The sequence below is a fragment of the Archocentrus centrarchus genome, chromosome 8 (genome assembly GCF_007364275.1).
Source record: "Archocentrus centrarchus isolate MPI-CPG fArcCen1 chromosome 8, fArcCen1, whole genome shotgun sequence".
Taxonomy (NCBI): domain Eukaryota; kingdom Metazoa; phylum Chordata; class Actinopteri; order Cichliformes; family Cichlidae; genus Archocentrus; species Archocentrus centrarchus.
The window spans coordinates 22,310,491-22,324,085 of NC_044353.1; the positions used below are offsets into that span (position 1 = coordinate 22,310,491).

The following is a 13,595-nucleotide window of genomic DNA, read 5'->3' on the forward strand; positions in this document are numbered from 1 at the left end:
TGTATTTTGTTTTGTTTTTTTAAATGGGGTCTCTTATGAAAATTCACTATGGTTTCCTATGAATTTTTATGCAGTAACCATGGTTCTACCATGGTAAAATCATGGTTACTGCATAAAAAACTATAGTGAATTTTCATAAGGGGTAGCAGTGACTCGGGTACAGTCGGTGGTTCTCTGATCTCTCGCATTAAAACCTGCATGTTGAAGTATCCTTGGGCAAGATACTAAACTCTGAATTGCCCTCGATGCATCCATCGGAGTGTGATCAAGTTATAAAGTGCTTAGGCATTTATTTAAAAAAAAAAAGCAATTGTATGAATGTGTGTGTAAATGGGGCTTGTAGTAAGAAAGCAGTTTGAGTACTCAAATTATGTAAAAAAAAAAAAAAAAAAGTAGTATAAGTACCAGTAGACTTATCATTCATTTTAACAGTGTCCCAGCTTGGAAGTGTTAAAAAAAAAAAAAAAGTTGCTTCAGTTTTATGGTGTTATCGTTGGTGAAGAAAGCAACAATATAACAAGCTATATTTATATCACAGCCTTTAAAAAGTTTCCACTGAATTTTTGGTGCTCTTCAACTGTGGACATAAAATTAAAGACCCAATTTATTCTCCATTGTCTCCTTTAATATGTTCTTCTTGATCTAGAAAAATATAAAATTTTATAGTAATTATACACTGTATCAGACTTGTTTCCATGCATACTGGAAACAGATGGTATGTTTGTGTGGAAGTATACTTTTCCTACCTTTCCAGAGACAGTGAGAGGGAAGCTGTCTACAAATAACACATGTGTGGGATCTTGAAGTGAGAAATCTAAAGGGGATAAAAAAGCATATCAATGTGCAAGCTACAGCGCTGCTCCAGTTTAAAGCATTTTGGGCTGCTGGCAGTCTTGTGTTTCATCTCCTCCCACCTGGCCTTTGCAGAAAGCTCTTATCTCTTCTGCACTGGAGGTCTGACCCTCCTTCAACCTGATGCAAGCACAAACCGGCTCACCCAGCCACTCATCTTTCACTCCAACCACCTGGAAGGCACAGGGGTAAGAGTTGCAATTTAGACCTAACACCATAGCTTATTATTGTGTATTCTCACAGACTAAATATTGTTTACGACAACCAAAAATGTATTTTAAGCACTGTACCCACACAGAGACAAGCCCATGGCTTTATTCACTACTTAGTATTCCTTTGCTGCCCTCCAGTGGTTCAATCTCACCTGTACCTCCTGCACTTTGGGATGCGTATAGAGAAATTGCTCCATCTCAGCAGGATAGATGTTCTCCCCTCCTCGAATGATCACATCCTTTATGCGTCCTTCAATGCGGCAGTATCCCAGACTGTTCAGGCTGGCTGTGTCACTGCATAGACAAATACTGCATCTCCCACAACTGTGCTCTACACAACAGTTCTCTAGGGTCATGATTGAAACTCTACCTTACCCAGTCCTGTACCAGCGGGCTTGAGAGATCACCTCTCTGGTTTTCTCTGGCTCATCCCAGTACCCGTGCATCACACAGCTGCCTCTGATCAGCAGCTCACCTGGGGCCCCAAGAGGGACAATCTCCCCTGTAGCAGGATCCACCACTTTGGCCTAAGGTTAAGCAGGAATACAGCATGTCACACAGCAATGTGTGACAGAAGGTTTGCGTAGGAAAGAAATTATACCTCTGTGTGACCCAAGATGCATCCTGCAGTGTTAATTTTCAGCTCCTCGTTGTCTTCTGGGAACCCCATAAATGTAAGAGGGCTGTTTTCAGTTGTTCCATAACATACCTGAAAAAAACATGATGTGTACACGTTCCTATGTTCTGGAGCCTTCTCTTATAAGTTTTGGTGTTATTTGAAGAGGTTTCATTTTACCACTATCGCCTTCATATTCATGTCTGTTCTCAGTTTTCTCACAATCTCTGGAGGGCATGGAGAACCTTCCATGAGCCCTAAAAACACAGTAGCAACTAGAAAAAGCATTTCCTGAAGAAAATGCACTGTGAATGCTGCAAGCTGAATGGTTGGAGCTGAAATGCCAGGAAATGCTTCAGAGCTGAATTCTGATTGGCTGAAAGAGTTAAAGCAGCTGAAAAATGCTGAAAATGAATTTGAAATGCAAAACAGCTGAAACTGTCAAGAAAGTAGCTAAATTAAACTCGATTTGCTTAAAGGGCAGAAAAACAGCCTGAAGAAATTTCAACTGCGGCTGAAGAAAAACCATAAAAGATATTGAAATGGGTAAAATGGGCCACCATGAGTGAGATGGCTATGGCAGCTGATGACCTTGGGCCATTTTTCCTGTTCAAGTTTGTGTAATTTAAGTGCAATTCCTATGTGCCTATGTGCAACCAGTAGGTGAGCACAGGGATAGCAAAGAGTTGGATGATATCGTTTTCCTTCAGCTCAAGCTTGTTAAATTATCAATCAATTTAGAGTTACAAAAAATAAAAAATGCCTGAAGAAATTTAAACTGCAGCTGAAGAAGAAAGACAAAAGATATTGAAAGGGCACCACCATGATTCAAGTGGCTATGGCAGCTGATGACCTTGGGCCATTTTTCCAGCGTATGCTGTTCTGACATTGTGTTATTAAAGCTGCTGCATCTCTGGTTAACCAATAGGGTGAGCGCAGTCACAGCAAAAAAGCAATAAGATTTTTTTCTTCTTCAGCTGAAGTTTGTTGAAGTGTCAATATGAAAAGTTTTAAAGGGTCAAAAATGGCTTGAAGAAATTAAAACACACTGAAACTTTGTCCTAAACATGAAGGAGAAAGAAGGTGCAGGAAACTGTGGAAAGAATGAGTATAATATCATTGAATATGAAAAGATTTAAAGTTCACAACTCAATGGAAAATCTTTTAAGTCTGGAGTAAAGTGGGACTTGAACCTGCTCTATCTGCTTCTTCTGCATTCATGGTCCCTGTTTCTACCAATGAGCCAACAGGAGTCTCACACAAACAGTGAGGTTTGCATGCATACATATTGGAGAGCTCTGCCAAGCTGAATGCTTGTAAATGCGCCAATTGAAAACACCTGCCAGGTGCACTGCTTACCTGCTGAGATGCATGCACTCTGTCAAATTTGCCTCGGCGCACCTGTCAAATAACTGCTTCTAAGTCAAAAACCGTAGCTCCTATCAAAATCATGTCTCCTATCAAAATTGAACTGTGAGCATCACAAGGACCTGCTCTAAACAATGGTGTAATTTTTATTTTCCTGGGCTCAAAAGTGTGGCTGTGGGAGCAGTTTAAAAAAGGTGTTCATTTCTGCTTTGGAGAAAATCACCTCTCTGAAATTACTATGGAGGTTAATGAAGGAGTTGGAAGGTACTCCCCTGTTTGAATGCTTACAGTTTAAAAAGTGTACATTTGACAGGGTTTAGAGACACATTGAAAGTAGAGAAGCAGCTCTACATTTTGAGCATAAAATGATGGCTGTAGCGCAAAGAGTGTGGACTAGGGTTTAATCCCGGGATCCGGGATTCCCGGGAAATGCGATCAGAACCATTTCCCGTTTCCCGGGAAACCGGGAAAAAAGTCGCGCGCGTCGATTTGACTTTCAGAAAGAAAAGAAAGCTTCAGATTGTTAAATTTAAGGAAATATTGAGAGAAGGGTTCGTTTAATGCGAAAAGCATTACTCTTCATTTCAGGCACGTTCAGCCTCCGTTTAAGGCTTCAGCCTCTTCATCTCAAGCGTTTTAATAGAGGTATTACACAGTTGTGCTTTTTTCCTCTTTAATTTGTTGAAATCGTAGGCAATGTGTTTACCCTAAGGTATTTTGTATTATATAATTTTATATTATTATATATTGTTATATTGCATTATATAGCCTATAAAATATGCCTGCCCTGAACAATAAAGAAATATCTGTTTAACTTTGAGTGTTTCTTTTCCTCGTTTGCAGCCGCTTACTAACAATCATGAATTAGGATACGGGCCTAATGTGTGAAGAAATTATCATGAAATAGATTGCTTTAACATATTTCGCTTTTAAAATGGAGTTGAGTAAAATGTATATTTTTTAGGCTATAAGGATTGGCCAGTTTTTCAAAAGACAATTCACAGCGAACCTACTTTAACCCTCAGACACGGTGTTATAAATTTGCTGTTGCCAGAATGGCAATGACCAAGTCGTGGAGCATTACTCAAGGCCCTGTGTTATGCCATATTATAGTGTAGTACGGTAGTTAACTTTCAATGACTATTACAGCGTTCCACTGGTGGAGATATAGCGCAACAGATGTCGCCACGACAGCGTGGCTGAGCCTTTATCAATGCTGTGGAGATGAACCGTATTGTTTTGCACCAGCAGTTGTAAAATATCTTGGTATAATTCCATGTACAATGGAGGAATATTCGAATTATATTTGTTAAGGGAGTGTTGAGGAACGATACAACACCGCATAGCTCGAGCACTCCAATGTCCAGATGTAGGTTTTATTGCGTTAATCAAGCCGACGTTACCCCCTACTGGGCATAACAGGACATAGCTGGAAAGCTACCTCTACAATATCACAATAGGTTAAGGCCGACACAGGCTACAGAAGGCCTAATTAAAATAAAAAAATAAATAAACTTTTTCCCGGGATTCCCGGGAAATGGCTCGTCATTTCCCGGGATTTGATTCATGTCATTTTCGGGAAAAATATTAAACCCTAGTGTGGACACAGTGGCAGTTTAAAAATAAATTTTCCACCTGAAAGTTTTGAAGTCTCCCACTCTACTAATCAGGCTCCCACTCTAGCAAACGCAATACACAACCATTATAAACTCTGAAACGGCTGAAAAAACTCCTTCAACTTAAATGCTCACTGTGCTTAAACCGTAAAAGATTTAGAAACACCAAGTAATAGCTGAATAGCTGAAAGGCTTGGCTTCATTTTAAAACTTAAATGGTTTTTCTAGCTGAAAGTATGCTGAAGTTATTAGCTTTTAAAGCCTGAAAGGATTTGAAAAGGATTTGAAACTTCCCCATTCATTTTGAATGGCAAAAATGAAGATTATAAAAAGTTCAATATCTTAAAAAGTATAAAGGTTACAAAAAAGAAAAGTAATAGCATAAATCTCCAGAACAGGCTGAACGTTTGAACATTTTGGATGGCCCTTGCCCGGAACCATTAAAATACGTAAATTTTCACCAGGTGTGATGCATGCACAAAGTTTCATGAGTTTTTGAATATGATAAAGCCCCCAAAAAACAAATTCATTTGCCTGAATAATAAAAAAAATTAAAGCCGCAAGCGGCGATGATCGGGCTGTGTTACTCATCACACAAAGCTTACACAGAACGTGGAAAAAATCCCACATAGAGAGAAAAACGCAACAACAAGCCCTGCTTTCTCGACAACATGGGGGAAATTTCTAGACAAAAAACCTACTTTAATTAGCAAACGCGCTAGTAATAGATATTTTATTAAATTAGATTTAATCGATACTGTCAGGATACATTCACCCAACCACCTCGAAAACTCCTGCTTATAAACCGTTTGTAACAATGACTCCAAACAAAAAAAAACTATGTCAGCTGATCACCCCGATCAAACCTTATACTGCTTATCGCTCAAAGCTTACAAGCATGAAATTCTGTTTTAACCGTGTGGGGAAAATGTTGATAAAGGGGTCGTTCATGACGATTGCATAGTTTGAGCACAGTCTGACATTTTTTAATACAATCGGGCTACCTTTGGTTGTTACAGTAAAACTGGTTACTCATCTCACTACAAGAGATGATATTAGCCTGCAGGGCGGCCTGGTAAACGAAAGAAACCTCAGAGATGTTAGAGTTTAGTTTGTGATACCTAGTCACCTGCTTGTGACCCCATACAGGACCTAGGCTTAGCTGATAACTCTGTAACTAAACACATAAATGCCGAAATGAGAACTCCCATGATCCTTTGCGCATTCATCTGAACAACAACAAAAAACACAGTGTCAGCTGATCATACAACCTACGATCCATGTTTTAACATTGAAAAAGCATTGTACCACTCCTCATTGTACGCTGTACATTTAAAAACCTACTTTAATTAAAAATCACCTTAGCTAAACTGCCGCGTATAAGGCTTTGAGTGGGGGTCGATTGTTAGATCACACACGATCACACACGCACGCGCACACGCCCTCTCATGTGTGCGCATTGACCTTTTGACCCCACCTGTCATAAATCATGATTGCAACAAGGATACTACTACTCCCCATGAATAGGTATTTTCCATGGGGTGGCCAGTATCCCACCCGGACTCATCACCTGCTATTCGTTTTGCCTATTTTTCTTTACTCTTTTAAACTCTTTATTCTTTTCAACTCTTTTTTTCTTTGAAACTCTTTTTTTTCTCCTAAACTCTTACTCTTACGTCACAGTAATCTGTTCAGGCAACCCAGCCTTGAACTTTTAATAATATTAAAACAATAAAGTAAAGCAACACAAGTGTGAACCCCATTCTAGGCAGTGGTTTATATATATATATATATTAGGGCTGCAACGATTCATCGATTAACTCGATTAAATCGATTCTAAAAATTTATCGACACAAATTTACTGTGTCGATGCTTCGTTTAAACTCTGCAGCGCTCAGCTGTCTCGGTGTAAGCGGCGCTCCTCACTAGCATTAGCAGCATTTGTGCTGACGTTTTTTTGTGGGTTTATTGGGGGCTGGCAAACCAACATAGAACTGCATTACCGCCACCTACTGGACTGGAGTGTGAATCACTCACGTATACACAAGCACACATTCTAAAAAGCTCTCCGTCGCTGCGATTGATTTCCTTTCACACAGAGTGGATCATCACTAGAGTTGCCACCTGTCTCGTAAAATACAGAACCCCGTATGTTACGGGACTCCGTGGAATACGGCTCCGTAACATGCCGTGTTCCGTACTTTACGGGACGGGTGGCAACTGTCGCTGACATGCATTTCCACGCCTCCACTGCTCTCTGTGTGTCTGTGTGTGTTGTGCTCGCTGAGAATTTCAGCTGCTATTTTTGTCTTTACTTCAGCTGTAGCTACCAGAACTGGTTTGCTAGCGAGCGCGGGCCATTAGCACTAGCGATGGTTCGGTACCGGAAGGCCCGCCCCCCAGGACCGAGGGGCTCCTTCAAAATATTTTTTATACTTTAATCCCTTATTAGTGACTAAATATAGACCTGCAGTAGAAACGTATTTTCGAGAATGCTTGTGAATACAAAGCATTACACCATTACTCACACATGCGCCATGGCTCCCGCAGCCACTAGTTTTTCAAAACACTCATAGCAGGCAGCGGTTTTAACTGCGCAAGCGCAAAGAGGCGAAGCTGTGACGGTGAGCTCAATTAGTGAAAAAGGAAACGTTTTTCCAGCGTCCAAAACAGCAGCTTTTTCTTTTAGTAACAATCATTAAATCTGTGAAACAGCTGGAGGTCCTTCATCAAGCACCTGATCAGCAAGTGTTAAGGTGAAGAAAAGAGAACTTTGTAGCTGCTCCATTCACCGCTGTTTGTTCACAGGCGAAAAACTGCAGTACGGAAGTTAAAATATGCAGATAAACTGTTAATAAAAAAAAGTATTTCTTATCCGATTACTCGATTAATCGCTGGAATAATCGATAGAATACTCGATTATTAAAATAATCGTTGTATGCAGCCCTAATATATATATATATATATATATATATATATATATATTTTTTTTTTTTTTTTTTTTTTTATTTAAATGCATTGCCAAATGTTATTTATTCACTGGATGGAGAACTCTATGTACAATTATTACAATTATAATACAATTATAATATTATGTCTTTAAGTTTATTCTTATTCTCAGTACAAAATGACCACAAACCAGTTACTACAACTTTTTCCTGTCATCCTAAATATATTAAAACTGGTGAGAAATCTCTCATACATGTGGGATCATTAATGCAGAGCTTCTTTACTTCTTTTCTCCATTTTTCCCTTTTTTGCCCCATATTATCATTTCCTTCCATTCCACAGTCCTTCCCTCCTTCTTTTCACTGCAGTGAAGTCTGCACACAGGACTCTGTGTGTGTGTGTGTGTGTGTGTGGATAGCAGCTACCTGCAAATGGCCATGCTGTAGTAACCAGAACACAAAACTTTTCTCCTTATATATAACTTGTCCTGCTTGTAGCAAGCCCAGTCTGCAATTTAAACTCTTCTGACACAATTTGTCACAGAATGCTTAAACTTCAGTTTTGAGCACAACTCATTCACCTTATTGTTGTTTGTAACCAGTTATTGCCAACTGGTGGCCTTCAGTTAATGCAGGTTTATGGAATTTCTGCACTGGCTTATTTTTCCAACTCTGAAGCTGCTACCATATTTTATACTGTCAATAGAACCAAGCTGCCAGCTTTTGCATGCTAATCACTAGCCTCGACATGCTAATGTCCAGCTAAGTCAATAGAAAGCCAGTGGCTTGTTCTCGCCACATTTCCCACCACCAGCCTATCAGTTACAAGCGCCAGTTTGTCATTGCTCAAATCAGTAACTGGCTTCAACAAAGATATACAGTCTTCTCCCACTTCTCAGTAGTATAATTTATGTCCATGATGCTGCACCATAACAGGAATTTTGACCAAACTTAAACTTCTTTTCCATTTTAGCAAAGCTTTTCTCTCACAGGTAGTTCTAGACTATATGCTCAAAAGTATTGGACCACACCTCTTAATGTTTGAATTCAGGTGTTTTCAGTTCCTAGCCATGAAGTCCGCCAGTCTGACAAACATTTGGGAAAGAATCGGTTGTTCTAAAAAGCTCACTGAATTCATGCATGGTACTATAACAGGATGTCACTGTTTCAACGCGGCACTTCGTTAAATTCATTCCATTCTAGATATTCCACAAGCAACTCTAAGTGGTTTTATTGTCAACTGGAAGTGTTTAGGAACCACAGCAACTCAGCCAGAGTGTCAAACCATTTAACATTACAAAGCAGGGTCATCGAGTGCTGAGGCGCACAGTCCGTAAACGTCTCTGCTGACTCAGTAACTGCACAGCTGCAAACTTCCTCTGGCATTAACAAATGCACAAAAACTGTGCTGTTTTATACCGCAGAGCTTTGTTTCTATGGACAAGGAACTCCTGTATTAATGTGGAGGTGTCCCAATACTTTTATCCATTTGCAAAAACAGCAAAAGCTAAAGAATAAAAACCCAAATAAATTACAAATTACAATGCAAATGAGCTGGTTTGAAGTACTTAAACATCAAGTTGTGGATTATTGGGTTACAGATAAAGCTTACAGGTAATAAAATAACTATAAATACTCTGAGTGATTACCATTCTTTTTATTAACTGACATGCCCTTTCACTGCTGTGTAGAATAGCAATTTTGAGTATCGCAATGGCCTTTAACACATTATGTGTAGAGTAGTAATTACTGCATTAAAGCTCACCGCCCTGCATAACTGCAACAAACATGCATCAGCAGCATGGGGCATGCATGTAAGGAAGTGGGATTTTGATGACAGTTACGTCTATTTTTGACAAGCCCCTCAGGCACAGAGTAGCAGTGATATGATTGCAGTACATCACAGGCATGTTTTCTAAGGACGTAGGTGTGCTGTTGAGTGTTTTTAGTGGGTGTATCTGTATACGTGACTGTCCCTTTAAGAGGTACAGCCCAACTATGTGTCATGTGTTTAATGATAAACCTCAGAACTATAGAGCCTGGAAGCGATTGTTTCAGTCTGCCATCCATGGTTTACGTCTGACATCTAGTGAGGAGATGGACCTTCTGCTTAAGTGGCTAGGCAAAGAGTCAGCTGAACATGTGGAGCAAATTAGAGCAATCCACATAAACCGCCCAGATGCAGGACTGACAATGATTTGGAACCGACTCGACCAAACGTATGGCTCTGCTGAAATTATAGAAGACGCCCTCTTCAAAAGAATTGAGACCTTTCCCAAAATAACAAACCAAGACTATTTCAAATTAATCAAGTTGAGCGATCTACTGAGCGAACTCCTGGCAGCCAAGGATGAAGGAGATTTACCTGGCCTTACCTTCCTTGACACGGCGAGAGGTATCAATCCAATCCTGCGAAAACTCCCCTGTAACCTACAGGAGAAATGGGCATCAGTAGGTTCAGCATACAAGCAAAGATATCAGGTTTCATATCCACCATTTGGATTTTTGTGGATTTTATCAGTCAAGAAGCAAGCATTCGGAACGACCCAAGTTTTAATCTCAACACTCAAGAGGAGATTGGTCCAAGGGCTGAGAGGACAGCTTGGAAGTCAAACAAACACCGAGAGGTTTCTACGCACAAAACCGAGGTTTTCTCCAAAACAATCTCAAGAAAGAACGAGCTCTTCTCAAAATCTGATGATTGCAACAAAGTGTGTCTTCTACATAAAAAGCCACACCCACTGCGCAAATGTCGCTCATTTAGGGAGAAGTCCATTGAAGACCGTATGAGCTTCTTGAAGGAGAATCGTGTTTGCTTTAAATGTTGTTCCTCCACACTGCATGTAGCAAAGAACTGCACAGCCAAAATCCAGTGTGCTGAATGTAATAGTGAAAAGCATCCAACAGCGCTTCACCCTGGGCCACCACCTTGGGCAGCAGAGGTAGATCCTCCATCGGAGCACGGCGGGGAGGACGAACTTTCCCTTCAACCACAGGTGAAAACCCAATGCACTCAAGTTTGTGGTGGAGATCTTGCTGAGAGGTCGTGTTCCAAAATAAGCCTTGTAAAGGTTTATCCATCTGGGTCAAGAGACAAGGCTAAGAGAGTCTACGCCATCTTATATGAACAAAGCAATCGATCGCTAGTTACCTCACGGTTCTTCGAAGTCTTCAGCGACACAAGTTCAAGTTCTCCTTACACTTTGAGAACATGTGCTGGAGTGAAGCAAGTATCGGGAAGAAGGGCTTTGGGCTACGAAGTGGAATCTCTGGATGGAACTGTTCGCCTCCCATTACCAAGTCTTATAGAGTGTAATGACATCCCGAACAACAGAGATGAGATTCCAACTCCCTTGTGGCATTCCACCATCCTCACCTAAAGTCATTGGCACACCTGATCCCAGAGGCCGATCCAAATGCCCCAATCATGCTTCTCCTGGGCCGTGACATGCTCCGTGTTCACAAAGTCCACAGACAGGTGAACGGCACTCACAACTCACCTTACGCGCAGAAGTTGGACTTGGGGTGGGTGATAGTCGGCAGTGTATGCCTGGGCAACGTGCACAAGCCATCAACAGTTTGCACCTTCTTCACCACTGCCTCTGATATTGGACGCCTCTCACTTTTCCGACCATGTCCAAATGTGTTTCATGTTAAGGAAAGTTATGGCGGATTCCCAGCCAATGAACACCTTCCAGCATGCTTGGAGGAGTCATCTGTTTGTGAGGCTGGCCACCTAGGATGCTCAGTCTTTCAAAGAACTAAAAACGACAACCAAGTAGCACCGTCAATTCAGGACGTGTACTTCATGAACATAATGCAGGAAGGACTTCGCAAAGACTCAAACAATAGCTGGATAGCGCCATTGCCTTTTAAACATCCACGCCCACGGCTCCCCAACAATAGGTCTCAAGCGTTGAAACATCTCACATCTCTCAGGCGCAACCTTGACAAGAAGCCTGAAATGAGAGAGCACTTCTTGAGCTTCATGGGCAAAATGCTTGAGAAGAACCATGCGGAGTTAGCTCCTCCACTCAGCGAAGAAGAAGAAAGGTGGTACTTACACACATTCGGTGTTTACCACCCGAGGAAACCGAAACAAATCCGGGTCGTCTTCGATTCGAGTGCCCAGTTCAATGGCATATCCCTCAATGATGTGCTGCTAACTGGACCGGATTTGAACAATACACTCCTCGGAGTTCTGATCCGCTTCAGAGAAGAAGCAATTGCCTTCACAGTAGACATCGAGCAGATGTTCTACTGCTTTCTAGTCAAAGAGGAGGACAGGAACTTCTTACGTTTCCTTTGGTATGAAGACAATGACCTCTCCAAAGGCATTGTCGATTATCGTATGAGGGTCCACGTCTTTGGCAATAGCCCCTCTCCTGCAGTGGCCATCAACGGTCTGCACCAGTCTGTTCAAGGTGGTGAGTTCCATGTCGACCATGATGTTCAGCATTTCGTGATGCATGACTTCTATGTAGATGACGGGCTGAAGTCTCTACCCACAACTGAGGCTGCCATCAGCCTGCTCAAAAGAATGTACTTTCGAAGTCAAATCTGAGACTGCACAAGGTCGCTGCAAATAGCAAGGAGGTCATGGAGGCTTTTCCTCCATCTGATCGGGCCAGCGATTTGAAAGAGCTAGACCTTGAGGCCGATCAGCTTCCAATGCAACGCAGTCTTGGACTCGGTTGGAACCTCCAGACAGACTGTTTCCATTTCAGTGTCACAGAGGAGATGAAGCCTTACACCCGACGTGGAGTCTTATCTACCATCAACAGTCTTTACGATCCTCTTGGATTTGCAGCACCAGTCACTATCCAAGGCAAGGCAATCTTAAGAGAGCTCACGCAAGGTAGTGGAGATTGGGACGCACCTCTACCAAAGGAAAGGGAGGAAGCCTGGTTAGCGTGGAGAGCATCTTTGACTGAACTCTCTCACCTTTCGATTCCCAGATTATACACCAAAATGTCACCTGCAGGAGAGTTTGGAGCTTCGGACCTTTACAAGCATCAGTGGCGCCAGGTTCAGCATTTGTCTAACACCTTCTGGCACCGATGGCGGAAACAGTTTCTCCCAACACTGCAACCACTCAGAAAGTGGCTGGTAGCTCATCCAGACATCAAAACAGGAAGTGTTGTACTCCTTAAGAACATTCAGTCGCCAAGAAACGAATGGCCTCTTGGACTTGTGACACAGACTTTCCCGAGCAAAGACGACAAAGTCTGGAAAGTTGAGGTGAAGGTCTGCAAAGCAGGAGGTTCTTCAGTCTTTCTCAGGCCTGTCACTGAGATAGTGCTTCTCTTCTCTCCAGATGGCTTAAGAACTGTTATAATCTGGCAGTGGCGTGAGATCACGCCAGGCGGGGAGTGTGCTGTTGAGTGTTTTTAGTGGGTGTATCTGTATACGTGACTGTCCCTTTAAGAGGTACAGCCCAACTGTGTGTCATGTGACCTCAACCAGGAAGTAGGTCGAGAGTGAGATTTCTGAGTGTTATCCATGTGTTTAGTCAATCCAGTAACATCTGCATACATCTTTGCTCTGAACGTAGCATCGTGGGTATGTTATGTTTGATATTTTGTTGTAGATCGTTATGTTCATAGAATTTTTGGTTTGTGAAGTTTGTACTAAAATATTTGTGAATGTTCTATGCAAGGTCATAGTATTGCTGTTGATTCATCATCAGACCAAGCTACCGTGATAAATACGCTAGTTCATTGTCATATATACACGGGAAATTGTTACATATTATCGGCGTAAATTAAGACTGTGTAGAACAGCAACAGTTAAGAACTAGAAGCTAATTCATGTAGAGAATCATTTCATTTATTCACATTAATCGTATGTGTACATGTTAAAAAGAAAAGCAAAAACTGAATAAGTGATGTATCCTTTTGTGTGTTTTAGTTTCACACTTCCTTGGTGTCAATAAACCTGTGGACAAGAAAGCAACTTTCCTCAGAGTCTTGATATTCAGGAA

At 41.4% G+C, this 13,595-nt stretch overlaps 1 pseudogene; it reads right to left on the reverse strand.

Moving 5' to 3' along the window:
* Positions 1-591: 591 nt before the first annotated feature.
* Positions 592-11,041, reverse strand: LOC115785174 (medium-chain acyl-CoA ligase ACSF2, mitochondrial-like; annotated as a pseudogene).
* Positions 11,042-13,595: the final 2,554 nt, after the last annotated feature.